The 15,955-nt window shown below is 38.3% G+C and overlaps 1 protein-coding gene across 3 annotated transcripts in view; it reads right to left on the minus strand.

The window, feature by feature from the left end:
* lrfn5a (leucine rich repeat and fibronectin type III domain containing 5a) overlaps nucleotides 1–15,955 on the minus strand; it is a 144,122-nt gene that overhangs the window by 20,481 nt on the left and 107,686 nt on the right. The gene's annotated exons all lie outside the window — the stretch shown is intronic.

Raw genomic sequence — 15,955 nt, forward strand, 5'->3', positions numbered from 1 at the left:
TGCTGAACATTTATTAAACTTGGCAACTGTAGTGAATCTGATCCTAGTGAAGTTAAAAATCTTAATGAGCAGACATGACTAGATGAAGCCCTCTGAGTTGAATCACCACCAACTTTTAGGCATCATTAATCCAACCAGAGGAGACATTTATTAGAGCCATTTATTTCTCAGCCATGTTGCTGTGCATGTACATGTATGCACGTGTGCACACACACATTCAGTTCAGTCATCATTAGTAAGCAGCAGTGCTTGTTAATTAGGAAAGGTTTAGAGAGAGATGGAGCAGGCAAGGCACGAAGAGAGAAAATGCTCATTAATAACAACCTTGATTGGGGTTGAAGGACATGGGAAAATCAGGATTAAAGGATCACAGTGCAAACATGCACATGCAAACGCACACACACACTGGCATATACACATTAAAGCTTGGTGTAGTTGCAGTGAAAGTTGGGGTTTTGCTTCTGTGAACCTTTCTCACATTTTATTATATAAAAAGTGAAGCTGTGAGCTAAAACATATACAATTAATACGTTAACCTTTAGAAACCATTTATACATTTTAACTAAAACTTAATTAACAGTAAAAAAAAGGCATTATAATGCGTTGTACATCAATTATAAGTCTTGTTAAGAGCAACTCTGAGCTGCCTAGTTATGAGGAATGCCTTTTTCTGATGCATGACACACATTTTGTCCTTCTAGGTCTTTATTTTAAAATTTATTAATGAATTAAAACTATTTTTAATTGCAGACTTGGAGGCTTGAAAGTAAAGCATGGTTTAGGAGTTAATAGATTTCCAAAATGTAAATCCAACCAAATAAGAAGTAGAATTTTTTTTTTTTACACCCTGCCAACTCAGAAATAGTTCTGAGTAATGATGTCTAACTGACCAGGAAAGAATTAGCAAATGATTTATTAACAAGTAATAAAGAAACTAGTTGTACCTTATAAGCCTTTTATAAAGGTTACCTCATTAGAAAGTGATACCCCAGTGTTCAGTAGACTCTGACAGATTTTTCCAAATAATGATCTTACAGTGAGAGGCAGCCAACCAGTGAAGGAGAAACGAGTGGTCTATAAAAAATCCAGCTGTGTCTGGAGGTACTTAAACAAAATGATGATTGGCAGACAAGAATAAAATCTCTGTAAAGCAAACATTAATTAAAGCAGGTTATACCAATTAATATGTACATGTTTATTTGCTCTTAACGCCATTGACTGATTTAGTAATTTAATAACATATTAAATGACAAGCCACTAATAAATGACTTTTGGAAGGAACAGAACTGTAATTCCTCTTCACTAACAAGCACAAAGTTAAAGTGTTAAAATCAAAATGCATTATTGTTCAATTTTGCTTCCAACTGTGGTGTGACTTGATTATTGCACTATTATTATATTAGTGCACTTCCCAGACATGGAAAGCCAGACAAACTGTTTTGCCCGGACTGATGGCTGTCACTGCTCATGCGAACCCTGCAGGTCTTTTATTTTCTTTCATACTGGCAACAAAACTGGCTACTTCCTATTTGCCACAGGTGTTTCCTGGAGAAGAATTACTGCAAAGGTCAGTGAAAAGGTCAAAGTGTTTAATTGTCATATGCACAATTAGGAAACGTGTTTCCCTGTACAATGAAATTCTTACTTTGCCGTCCACATGAATGCCACAAAATACAAATGAAATATAAGGTAAATGAGCAATAACATAAATCTGTCATGATTCTGTCCCGCCTATTTCTGGGCTCATGCTTTTATTTTGACACAACTTCCTGTATAGCCTTATCCCAGCTACGGACTTTTTACTTTAATCAGAACTCATTGTTTGCACCTGTTTTCACTCTGTTATAGGCAGCTTTCCTCCACCGGAAAGCTGCCAGATCATTTTAACTCCTCTTCAGACTTTCCAGCATTTTACCTGTTCCTGTGATTCCAGATCTGACCCTGTATTACTGTTTGACCACTGAGTTTTGCCTAGCCCTCTGTTTCTGCTCATGTTTTTCTGTGTATGGACTATCGAACTCCCCTCTCTGACCTCTTGTTTGTGGATCCCTTGGGTGTGTAAGTTTTCTGGCTCTGACCCTGGACTGTATTATCGACCTGAGGGTGTGTTTCGAGTTTACGTAGTTTTCTGTATCGTTTTGTTGCTCTTATTAAAGAGACAATGTTTCACTTATCCTCGTCTGGCTCTATAATTGAGTTCACCCCGTGACATCATTGGCAGCTTTATGTGCCAATCCTGACACAGATCTAAGGCACTTTAAAGCAGCAAGTGAAAGAAGCACAATAAAAATACAACAAGAACACAATACAATGCAGAGAAAATATACTGTATGCTATGTGGGAGCCGTGAAGTACAAATATTCAAGAGTGAGTGTGCAATTATGCATGTGCAAAATGAGTATGTAAACAGTACAGACGGAATTACATGAGGTAGATCCTGAGTCAGCTGTTTATGAGTCTCATGGCAGTCAGAAAGAAATTTTTCAGTCTGGAGGTCCTGCATTTCACACTCCTGAGCATCTGACCGGAGGGTAGGGGTATGAACAGTCCATGCTGGGGGTGGGTGGGGTCCTTGAGGATGGAGGCAGCTTTCCTACGCACCCTGTGGTGGTAAATGCTCTGCAGAGAGGGCAGTGGAGTCCTGGTGATCTTCTCCATAGTCTTTACCACTCTCTGCAGGCGCTTGCGGTCCATAACAATAGTGCTGCCGTACCAGACAGTGATGCAGCTGGTCAAGATGGTCTCAGTGATGCAGCTGTAGAAGTTGCAAAGGATCCTAGGTGACATGCCAAACCTCCTCAGCCTCCTCAGGAAGTACAGCCACCGTTGGGCCTTCTTGACCAGCAGTGTGGTGTTGAGTGTCCAAGTGAGGTCCTCACTGATGTGGACGCCCAGGTATTTGAAGCTGCTCACCCTCTCCACTTCGAGCCCCTGAATGAACAGTGGCTGATGAGATCTCCTCTCCTTCCTCATTTCCATTATCATCTCCTTCGTCTTGTCTCTGTTGAGGCTGAGATTATTGTCCTTGTACCATGACACCAGACCGGCCACTGCCCTCCTGTTTGTCTCCACCAATGATGCGTCCTATCACTGCTGTGTTGTCCGTGAACTTTAGGATGATGTTGTCCTTGTGGGTACTTGACTTACAAAGTATAATATTTTATGGACTGGCTACTCTAACAGACAGGATATTTGTTAATAAGATACACATTACAATGTATTCTTCTTATTGTCAACTCAGTGAAAACTATCCTGTCAAAAATCCTTTCCTGACAGAGGCACTCAGTCCCAAGCCCACTTTTTATTACCAAAACAACTGGTCACATGACCAGGTGGCTTAAGCTAGCAGGAAGAGGCAGATTTAAGTGACTGTTCTAAAGGAACTGGTATCTGCCATTAGAACTCCTTGTCAGATAGCTTTGAAAACACCCTCCTTTCCACACACCTTTCTGATATCTGCTAAGGATTGTCTGCATTAAACCATTTCACTTTTCAAAGCGGACATTCCAACATCCACTTCTCACTGTGGTTTACCAGGTTTGGGGGAGATGCAAAAGGAGCCAGGGATTGAACTGCTCTCTGTTTGTTTGTTTTTTTGTTTTCATTCTAGACATAGGTATTTCTGACACTTTTCTTGTGAACAACTGAGTGCAACAGTATTAATTTCCCCCAGGAGAGACTGTCTGAAAATACTATGTGCAGTTATACTCATATTCCTATATATAAATGATGCAGTATAACGCCATTCCCCAGACACAGCTGGTTTTTCACCCCACCTTAGAGTGTGACTGTTGGAATTAAATATACCACTCTTATTTTCCAATGTTACTGTTATCGCAAGTATAATCAGAACCTTAATTCTTCAAAACAATACTCGTTTTTTAAATACTGAACAAACGAGATAATTAACAAAGCTCTGTGGCAGAAGTCTGTAAGCTATATCAGGCTTTCATTCAAAGACTGTGCTTTTTATTAGACTGCATGTATAAATAGATTACTACACCAGCCTGCCTGACACAGGCCCAGGGATCGAAAGGGGACTTGGCTGCAAAATGCCACTGCAAGAGACCCAAAAAGATTACAAAGAACCACAAAAAACATAGATATGCGAAACAACCACAGACACAAAGTGACCATGAGAGGCAAAATGAATTCAAAATTAGCAAAGTGAGTACAAAAAGATGCAAAGTGATGTGATGAGCGTCAGATGATGAGGCTTTACAACTATTTAATAGTTCAACAAGAGCACTCAGAGAGTATCTCCACCAAGGCACAACATTCACTCACACAAATGGGTCCTTTGTGAAAAAAAGAGATCAAAAACAACACAAAATGTGTCCTAAAATCCTTGATCCTGATTAGATCAAGATCGTCTTTTAGGGTCTGATAGCCAGTTATACTGTGCACCTTCCATGAACCTTTCAGGATTCTATCTTAATTATAGGCCATGTTATGGCAGAATATATAAATTAAATGGGGTTTTCAGTGTTAAATTTAAATGGTGGTCAAATCCAGAATCCGGATTAGATGCAGATGAAATTTTATCTGGCGATAAAAGTTGCAACCTTACATATATGTGTTAAATTTCAAATGATTTTGATTTTTTCTTTAAATTGCCCCATGTTAAAGAGATTTTTGTGATTTTCATTATTAATTTTTGACCTTGACCTTTGACCCTTTTCAGCCAAAATCTAATCACTTCTAGGGTTGGTCCTCACCAATCTCTGTACCAAGTATGTTGATGAATATCAATGTGCCATTTGCACGCACACACACACACATATGCTGTGTTTTCATTCCTTGTGGGGACTTTACACAGACTTATATTCATTTCCTGTAGACTTATACTAACCTTAACCATAACCACTACTTGCCTAACACCTAACCGTGACCCTAACACTTGCCTAACACCTAACCTCATCCTAACCTTAAACCATGTTGACACCCTAAAATTCAGTGATTTCCTTGTGGGGACTAGCTTCTGTTTCCCTTAAGGATGGCTGAGTCCCCACAGTATGAGTGTGTTAACAAGTTTTGTTCCTCATGATGTAAGTAATACACACACACACACACACACACATATGCAGAACCAAAAACATAACCTCTTTGGTGGAGGTAATAACTGCTACAATGACAATCACAGAGAAGTGTTTTAAAATCTATCTAGTATTTGTTTCAGTAGTTGACACTTTATTTCCTTTATCTAAATCGTCAGTGTTATAAAACTCAGCCGCAGGCTGATATAAATTCTATATATTCATATTATATTAGATCAATTCCCATGTCTGACTAATAAGCCATTCACCTTTGTCTCGTCTAGTTGTGTGGTTGTCTCTGTATCTCTTTCATTTCCCTGTGTGATTGATTCTTCTTTCCCTCTCTATTTGAGTGCAGAAAAAGAAAAGCAGAAAGACAGACTGGCGGCTAAACAGAGCACTGGATGACTCATGTGGACTCATGCTACACAGAGAGAAAACCAGAGGAAAAAAGATCTCATGACCCTTATTACATGAAAGAAGATATCAGCTCATTAATTACACAGAGAAATGACTGTAATGAGAGTGAATGAGTGAGAGAGACAGACAAATAGAAAGGAAACAAGGGAGAATTATAAGAGAGGGAGAAAAAAGAGATTAGAGAATGAGCTAATTAAAATGAGTGCTGAGGTGTGAAAGGAAATAAGCAAGAGGGACGAATTTATTTTAACAAGAGGACACAAAGTAGGATAGATGATCACGCTGTCACACTTACGCGTCACATACAAATCATATTTAACATTTGCTGTTAAAGGCACATATGCTATATGTCACATATATAGAAATGAGTCTGTTCTCTGCTCATCCATCACTGTCTGGTTTGGCTCAGCAACCAAACAGAAACCAAGTCCAGTGAACAGAAAATATCATTGGTGCCAACGTGCCCTCCTGCAGGACCTGTATACCTCACAGGATGAAAGGTTTGCAGAGAAGATTTCTGCAGACCCCTCACATCCTGGACACAAACTGTCTGAACTCCTCCCTTCTGGATTGCGCTACAGTTCACTGTACACCAAAACAACCAGACACAAGGACAGTTTTCTCCCCTGTGCCATCACTCTGAGGAACAGTTGACTGTATGACTATGATAGAACACAGCAATCACCACAGTGCAATAAACTGTCAGTATAACCACTGTATATATCAGTGTGAAAGCTTTTCTGCCTAATGTGTATATCAATTTAAAGAGATTGTGCCTCTTTTTCTTCTATTCTTTTTCCTACTGATTGCACATTTCTCCTATTTGAATACACAACATTTTATTTTATTTTACTTTTTATTTATTGTTGCCTTACAAAGTACATTAAAAGTCTCTGTACTGGATTCAGATTCCATCCATCCATCCATTATCCAAACTGCTTAGTCGAGAGGCGGGGTGATTCAAATTCCTTACGTGTCTAATCATGCTTGGCCAAAATAGATTCAGATTCAGATTCTGATATACAGTAGCAGAACTAAGGTCAGTTTCTTTTTCCCCCCAGAATAAATAATTTATTAAAGTACAAAACACACACGCACACAAAAACATATTCTGACAAGAAAATCACATCACCTGAATAAATAATAAAACAGTCACTTCCTGTTTCTCTGGAGTTCTTGGGGTTTATTTTCCAGGTTCCCTTAAACTGTTCTTGGGGGGTTTTTAAAAACCTGAAGAACCTAAACTCAGTTTCAAACAAACCCTTCTCCACACAGAAATTACTGACTATGTGTCCTTGCAGTGGTGTGTAGGACCACTGAGATCAAATAGAATGGTAAATTAACCAAAGGGATTATGGGTGAGGAAGACAAATTGAACTCTGTTTGTGGCGGTGTGTAAAATACCATACAAAATACAATATATGTATGCCGCCATTACATGTCACTAACTTTGTGTCTCCTCTCTCCCATAGTCTGTCCTCCCTCTCTCCCTTTACCTTTCTGCTGGTAGCTCTGTCTCTGGAGCTCTACGGTTCTGATGAGCAGTCACCAGTCGCATCAACCTGCCCAGTGTTTAATCGGTGTGTGAATGTGTGTGTGAATGGGTGAATGGTGTATGATCTCCTGTAAAGCGCTTTGGCCAGTGTAACACACTGTGAGAAAGCGCTATATAAATACAGTCCATTTGTTTACTGTTGTTTTTCTTGTGTCTTGTTGCTTTTCTTTTCTTTTCTCTCTCCTCTATCCACTCACCCCAACCGATCGAGGCAGAAGGCTGCCCACCAAGAGCCCGTCTGTTGGAGGTTTCTTCCGTTAAAGGGAGTTTTTCCTGTGCTTGCTCATGGGGGATTTGTTGGTTTTTCCTCTATGATAATAATAATAATAATGATATTAAGGTCTAGACCAGACCTGGGCATTCTATGGCCTGCGGGCCACATCCAGCCCTTTGGGCATCCCTGTCCGGCCCATGTGAGGTCCATCAAATCAGAACATGAATGAAAAAAGTTCACGGGTGAACTTAAGATCCCTGACCTACCAAGTGAGAGACAGGTGATGTTGGCCAGCTAACCCTCAAAATGTCAGCTCACACCAAAAAAAGAAAAGTTGATGCCGAATGCCACGTTTTCAACAAGACATGGACTGGAAAGTATTTGTTTACAGAAGTCAAAGGTAACGCGGTGCGCTTAGTTTGTGGTACACAGGTTGCTGTGTTCAAGGATTACAATTTGAATCGCCACTACGTGACCAAATATGAGGAGAAATACAAGAAGTTGTCGGATGCTTTGCTAGTGAAACTGCATAACCAACAAAGACTTTTTACAAAACTTTCCATACCCAGAGTTGCAGCTTTCAAGACAAGTTATCCCACAAAATCGCCAGAAAAAATAAGCCGTTTTTTTGACAGAGAGTTTGTTTATTGTAGTGTTTATTGGACTCTGCAGCACTGATATGCCTGGAGAAAAAGGGCGCATATGAGAACATCCCCTCTCCCGACGCACTGTAACGTGGAGGGTTGTGGACATCGCAGGAAATCTTTGGACCTACCTACATATGTGAACAGACATTCTCAGTGATGAAGTTCAACAAATCCAGATTTCAATGCACTTGGTCAAGCCCAAGCCAGACTGGATTTCTCTCACTGAACAAGTAAAATGAACTGAAAATGCACTACAACACAATTTCATATATTTATATAAATATTTATAGAATATGCTTATTCTTCTGATTACCAGTAGCAGCTAATCAACACATATAATTTACTGCTTTTTACAATGGGAGATAATGAATATTGAGCAGAATTAAGTTCAAGTTATTGTTGGTTTGGCCCTCCAACACAGTTCAGGTTTCTCATGTGGCCCCTTGTAAAAATTAATTGCCCACCCCTGGTCTAGACCTTACTTTGTAAAGTGTTCTCAGGTGACTTTTGTTGTGATTTGGCACTATACAAATAAAATTGAACTGAAAATTGAATTGAATTGTTTCACACATGCGCATCCTGCTTTATCCACTACATTGAAAGCCTTCCCCGCTGACACCCAGTTGTCCTGAAGGTCTTCCACAAAGCCAGCTTCACCCCTGGCTTTCTCACTGATGAACAACTGGATTCCAAGACAGTTTAAATGGATTCTCTACACACTCCATATACTGAAACTGATCTTAGACTGCATTCAAATCTCACGGGGGATAACCAGCAGAGCAACTTGGCAGTTAAAAACGATGTCTTGGAAGTATTTACACATTCAAAGTCTTTTCAAGCTGCCAAGAAGCTATGATTGAAAATTTCTGTAGACATTTGTTGTTCCCGATAAGAATCTTTTTCACACAAAATACACATCCAATTAACAAGTGATACATCTGAGGTAATATCTTTTATGGCAAACCATTTATTTCTGCATTAACAGGAGGCCTATGGCCAAACCTTATTTCTGTGTTGAAAGCTAAGGTAAACAGTTATGTTTTTTTGTGCTATTCTAATGCAGGCTGTTGCTCTGTCATTAGATTAGCTTAGTTTAAGGTTTCAATGGTTTTAAACCGATAACCTATACTGTCTAGAATCACACAATCTTAAACCCCATTGCTGTGGTTAAACCTGCATCTGTGGGTTTGCCTAAACCCAGCTCTGCTGTGTTCAGTAAAAATCTCCTAAATGCCAATAAAGTCATCATATCCAATGTTTTAGATCATATTATAATGTTTTAGATGAGCTTACAATATAAAAATACAATGTTATAAGTGTCAAACTAATGTCATTGTATAATTTTGCTTTTTAAATCTACCTTTTGACTACAAAGACAGGGTCCGATTTCTCAGTACTATAATGTGTTAGGCTCTAACATGGAAAACATAATCACAACACTGATTACCACTGCAGTTTAAATGAAAGACAATTTGTAGCAGTACAAATAGGAAAATGCTCTAAAGCCTAAACTCATCCTAAAGTGTCATCTAGCAGTTTGCAGGGTTCTTTGTTAAGGAGTGTCTGGTAGTTTATTATGGTACTTGTGTTGTTAAAATAGATTAGTCATGTCAGAGTTAGGAAAACACTTCATATGTTGAAGTGTTTTCCAGCAGTCCCAGAGCATGAGGCTCTTGTTGAGGAGAGCGACATTGTTTATTGCAACATACTAATATTGAAACAGCTTCAAAATCTATGCAGAACTACAGTGTTAAGAGTGACAATGAAAATTAGATCATTACAGAGACTAGATTTCAGAGCAGTCAGTCTCTCACATCATTTGTCAGATTCCTGCTTGGCTGCAGCACAATATAGCGATATGAGCTTATTTTAATGTATATCTCAGTCGTTTCATTTGATATGGTGCATTATTCTCTCATTTCAGTCAGATATTACTGAACATAACATACAAGATTAAGAATGTGTGGACATGATGCTGATGTTATACACATGTATGTCCACATTCATCTCATTTTATTATTCACATCTATATGTTGCATATCTGCACTGCATTCACTTAACCTGACCTCAAAAGGTTAAATGCATAATCTGCAACCCAGTGGCATGCTAAACACTAGTAACCCCACCAGTGAAGTTTAGGTTTGCTTAAACCAAACTATAAAAAAAATGTTTGGCCATTTTATTTATCTTAATTTTATCTTCTTCATTTACAGTGCATACATTTTCATCGCTCTCAGAAATTTCACCCAAATACAGTGTAAGTGAATGGGATGTCAAGCTAATGCTCACAGCATTTAAATATTACATTTCAAATATTCAACAGCACCATCTATCATAATATTTCACTGTCCTAAATAATCCATAAACTTTGCTGTAAATTGTTTTTGTCCATAAGAAAATGGTTGACAGCTAATTCACATATCAAAATATACTTTTTAAAATCATGTCTGGGATTTAAAACCACAAACCAATTGAAGACTTAGCATCTCCATTTGGTAGCTCTTGTGATCACATTATCTTCACTGAAAGATACTAGGTATCATGGAATAGTAAATGTTCCAGTTGCCTTTTTTATCCCTTAGCACTTGTCTTGAAAGCTGATGTTTTGAATAGATTCTGGACCTTTACTGATCTTTCCACAAGATTCATTTAGTGGCTCTTTCAGTAGCTTTAAACCTTATACAGTGTACATGATGGTTTTATTGTTGTTGTTTGTTTGTTTGGTTTTAGATGTTTTCTTTGTGTTAAATATGTGAAAACCAGTAAATATATTCAACTGAAAACAACAACAACAAAAAAACAGAAATTTGAACATCTGCAATTGACCTTTGTAATGAGATTGTTTTCAGTGGTCATGAACCTTTTGAGAACCACGTATTAAAAACCTTACATAAAGTTATCTGTTTTCTGATTATTTACATCTAATAATTTCAATAAATACTCTGCATTTGAGACACTGCAAAAAAAAAGTTACAATCCCATGTTGAATTCACTCACAAAATTCACCTCAGTATTGGCTGAACCTGATGTACAGCACACATTAACAAAGAATTTGAAACAATCAAGCTGGTTAAAATGGGAGTACATTTCTACACTTTCTTCACAGACTTTAACTTAAAGCATGGAGGAGATTACACTATATTGCTTTTGCAGCTAGAAAATGTTTTAGGTGCTGCTTTTCATTTTCTAAATTGAATTATTAGTTTATGGTCTTCTGTGCCTTCAAGTACATACCTTGGTTATTTGTACCAGCATCTAATGCATAACAAAAAAGGACCTATCCCTGGGCCACTTAACTAAGTCACTGCCTTCCTGTTCCCACGCTTCCACTGCTGGGCTTTGTTTTGCTGTTTCCATTGGAGTAAACCTTGTGCTGAACCTAATGGCTTTGCCCACTAGAACAACAGGGGTCAGCAGCTGCCTAACTATATCACAGTTTCTCTTTATTCAATTAGTACACTTTGCGACAGCTGCACTCAGCTGCAGCGGCCAAACATACTCGCGTCACATACAGGCAAGCTCTAAAACCCCATGTGCTTACACAACCCAGCAATACAGACACACACACACATACTCTGAACAGACCCTAGAAAAACAAACAAACATTACAGTGATTATGGTGGTAGATTTATTTTACACAGAGGTAGTCAAAAACAAGCTTCAACATTCTAGCCAATGATTTATACTGCTATTTGAAAATGCATCTATAGCTAGCAGACAATCAGCTGTAGCCACAGTAGCTACCTAACAAAATTAACGTTGCATCTATGAGTCTGTTAAAAACATTATCTCTAGCTGAGTTTTTAAGGCTGAATTGTTTTTAGATGGATCTTGTAATATGGAGCTCTTAGCTATGCCCTTGTTTTTCACATTTAACACTACAAAAATAATGATGAGCACATACTGACAGATGTTTGGCTAAAGTAAAGCTATTGTTAGTTGGAGTAGCTGCAATGTACTATAATCTTTCCAAAATACAATGTCAAGCAGAAGTCATGATGCAATGTTCTATAGTCTAGCATTTGTTCCACTCAAAGCAATCTCTCATTCTGCATTTCTTTCATTTGTCTTTGTGAAAAAAGAAGCATATTTCCAGAGTTTAGTTTCCATATTCTAAGACAAATCCCAGCCGACAATGTACACCCTGGACAGGTCGCCAGTCCATCATAGGGCAGACAACCACACACACTCACACTCACTATGGGCAATTTAGAGTCGCCAGTCAACATAAGCTGCATGTCTTTGGACTGTGGGAGGAAGTACCCAGAGAGAACCCATGCAGGCACAGGGAGAACATGCAAACTGCACAGAAAGGCCCTGGGTCAGCCGGGGCTCAAACTCGGGACCTTCTTGCTGTGAGGTGACAGCGCTAACCAGCCCCGCCCCAATGTACATGTATCTTATTTGTTAAAGCCACTTACTGAAGTTAAGGTGCTACAAAGCTGGACATGCTAACAGTTGCAACACGTACAATGTTCCTTAAACCTCTGCTTTTGTGTTTTTGGAAAAGTTCCCTCGAGACCTCCTGTGGCTAGTTACAGTTGATAACCTACAGTACATTAGACAATTGCTACTCAGCAGATGGCTTTAGCACACAGTAAGTTCCAATCCATACAACTTACTAATATTGACTGGCAACTGAATTTGCACCTTGTTTGTGTTCATTGTATCAAGGCAGAAAAATCCTTCTTCAACCTGTCTCCTCCCCTCCACCACTATCTCCCCTTCATGACTCAATTGTATTTAATGCATGAAATCAAACCAATGAAAGGCAAATACAGCCATATGTGTGATTTATAGGAGCACATGAGGTGCCAGTAATGCGAGAAGATCATTGCCAAGGTCAGTCTGATAGAAGTGGAATGGGTGAACACATAGATGGACTCACAGCCATCCTTAAAACCTAACAAACACATGCAAATGCACATAAAATGACAGACACAAGCAGCAGTATATAGCAGATGTATATCAAAACACAAATGCATCATTTGCGTATTGATTTTAGGTCCAGTTGTAAACACACTCATGTGCATTATGTGTATGACTGAGAAGAAAAGCGAAGGAGTGAAGGAAGATGTGTAATAGGAGATCTTGGCAGTGAGAGCCTAACGATCATACTCTAAGTGTCTGATTCATGGTTGTGTTGTGTAATATCTAGTCTACAACACTGTTTCCGGACCATTACATCACAGCATTTTTCAAAACATGCCAGAGTGCATCCATCACTGGCTATCAGATGATATTGTGTTCACAAAAACATTTCCAATGCCTTAACATTACTAGCACTATCCCTCAAAATGCATATGAGTGCACACATCAGTGCTGCTGAGCAGTATCTGATGTAAAATGGCTTCTCACTTCAGTGTTTCAAGAGGGATCAAGAACTGGCGGTGCCATTAAAATACATAACCTATTTTTTTAAAGATGAAAAGCAGTTCATATATCATAGGCCTGGGATAAAGTCTGCAGCTTGTAGCTATTTCAGGAGCATTACACATGTAAGCTATACTCCAGTACTGTCAGAAGAGTGCAGTATACTATATGCCATGGAGTGCAGGGCAATAATTAATATAAAATTCCACATTAGCAATTTGGGGATGCCAGTGACATTGGCTGGATTGACCCAAATTTTGACATCCAAGGTCCCCAGTAGGTTAGCAGTTTTGATTTACTGTGAAATGTCTTGAAACTATGCCACTAAATTTGACAAACATATACTGTAAGTGTTCTTCACATGAATTGTGCTGGTTTGTGGTCCTCTGACTTTTCATCCCCCATCATGATGAGGTCAAAATTCCAGTTTTCTTGGTACTTCCATTTATGACAAAATAAAGTGCTTTCTGTTTATTGCTATTTAGCAAAGGTTAGCATGCTAACATACTACACTAAGATGGTGAACATGATTAATATTTTGTCTGCTAAATGTCAGCATGTTAATACTGTCATTAGGTGGGTTTCCATCCGCCTGTCTTTTGATTTGTGAAGTCAATCAATAATGCACAATTAAATGTGCCAAAGAATAGAACAGCATTCAGTATAAGAGTTAAGTGATGAGGTGAGTGAGTAAGTGATTATCCATATGAATAAAAGAAACCTGAGTGGAAATGACTTGAAATATTGCAAAAACGTTTTGACATATGGTTGAGGTGAAACGGTTGGTACAAAAGTGCCATGGAAATAGACTTAAGGAATAAATCATGACAGGTACATGTATGTGATGTAAATGTTCATTAAAAGCTTTCACTCAGCTGAAGAGACTGAAAACATCAGCTGACAAATATATCACCTCTGTATGAAGTGATAGCAAGACAGTTACATTTCATAATTGATCCATTCTTGAGCCAAACATGAATGCCATATCTCCATCATGTTTTCTACATGTTTTTTTCACATTTTCCTTTGCAGAATTTCATGAAATTTGGGTCAAAATTGCACTTCATTTGGATGGAATCCCATCTAATTGGAGTGTGATGCACACTGGCATTAGTATTTGGATCCATTCTCACTATTTACTAATATGTTATAGATTTTCCATTTGATCAATTATTCATTGTTTTTTTATGTAATCACCTACAGTTCAAGACAACATCTTCAAAAGTTTCAGATTTTTGTAAGTCATTGCCTATAAAATGACTGAAACAATTAGACAACATCTTCAAAAGTTTCAGAGTCATTTCATTGCCTATAAAATGACTGAAACAATGAATCAGTTATCAATGTATCCCATTAGTCATCAAACAAGACAATGTAAAATTCCACCTAGACAAAAAAAATGTCATTGTTCCGGCATTATGTACTGATGCAAATTGTTTGCATAATAAATTCTGTGCTGCCCTGTTTACTTCAGACTTCATGATAAAGTGATTCAACATAGATTCACCATAAAAATAGAGAAAGTAAACCAATTGGATCACTGCTTTATATCCATACTTAAATACATAATATTGCAGAATTTTTAATTCTAAAGCTGTAAGTACTATGCACTGTTTACAACCACGGCTCTAGGGCGGTGCACTGATCCTCTGCAATGCTCTCTAAGTCTGCACGGCTGTGCGTCTGCTGGGCATGTGTCTTTTAGCTGGCTGCACAAAGCACAAGCATAAAAGAAGCATTCGTCACAGGTCTAGTCTTTGCTACAATGAGACTACCAAATCTCTTTTGAAATGCAGCTGTCTTTTGATAAACAGCCGGATTGGATTTTGGCATTTAGCATTTGTTTGAAAAAACAAATTCAGTGCTACAAGCAACTGAGGACAACACATCTTAAGGTGCTTTGAGAAGGAAAGCAAATCAGAGTTGGCGTAAATGTATATAAGGTCAATGGAAAAACATGGATTGTGGCAAAGACAGGTCCACTACAATTTCATCCATTTGTTTTTGATGCGTGCTTTTCCTGTTCAGGGTTTCAGGGGTGTGCTTGAATTGAAAAAGATTTATCATGAGTAGAAAATGTGAGGTTGTCTAGGAAAGGGAAAAAACAGCACTGAAGAAGCAGGAAATAAAAGAGGGAAACTCCACAGACAGATTAAGTGCAGTGACGTGCAGTGAGGCTGACAGCTGGTGAGACACTGACTCTTTTACAGTCAGATTTGCAAATACAAATGAACCGTTAACAAATTGTCTATTAGCAGACAATGTGTTATGTTTATCTCATATCAGCATTCTTCACACAAACGTGACCCATATTTAATTTGAGGTTACGATTTATTCCAATTGAGCTTATTTCTAACTAGAAATAATAAAAGTTTATGGTCTTACCTTTACTTGTACTTGAAATCCATTTGTCAGCTGGTATGTATTACAAACCCTTTTACCGTTCAAATCCAATATTAAAACAAATGTTCTCAATAAAGAAGATCCTTCTGGACAAAAATGTCCAGACTGTCTAAAATGTTTTGATTGAAAGTCCAGATTTGCGAATTTTCTCAGCTTGGAAATGTAATCTTCCATTTTGATAAGAAGGATTGTAAAGGAAATATAAACAAGCACGAAGAAGATTGTAGGTAGCACAAGAATCTGTGGGCTCACTAGCGCCCTCTGCCTTGAGGCAGGCGTACTGTTTGCCTCACCGAGTAACTTTTTT

The sequence above is a fragment of the Monopterus albus genome, unplaced genomic scaffold, assembly GCF_001952655.1.
Source record: "Monopterus albus unplaced genomic scaffold, M_albus_1.0 scaffold270.1, whole genome shotgun sequence".
Classification (NCBI taxonomy): Eukaryota; Metazoa; Chordata; class Actinopteri; order Synbranchiformes; family Synbranchidae; genus Monopterus; species Monopterus albus.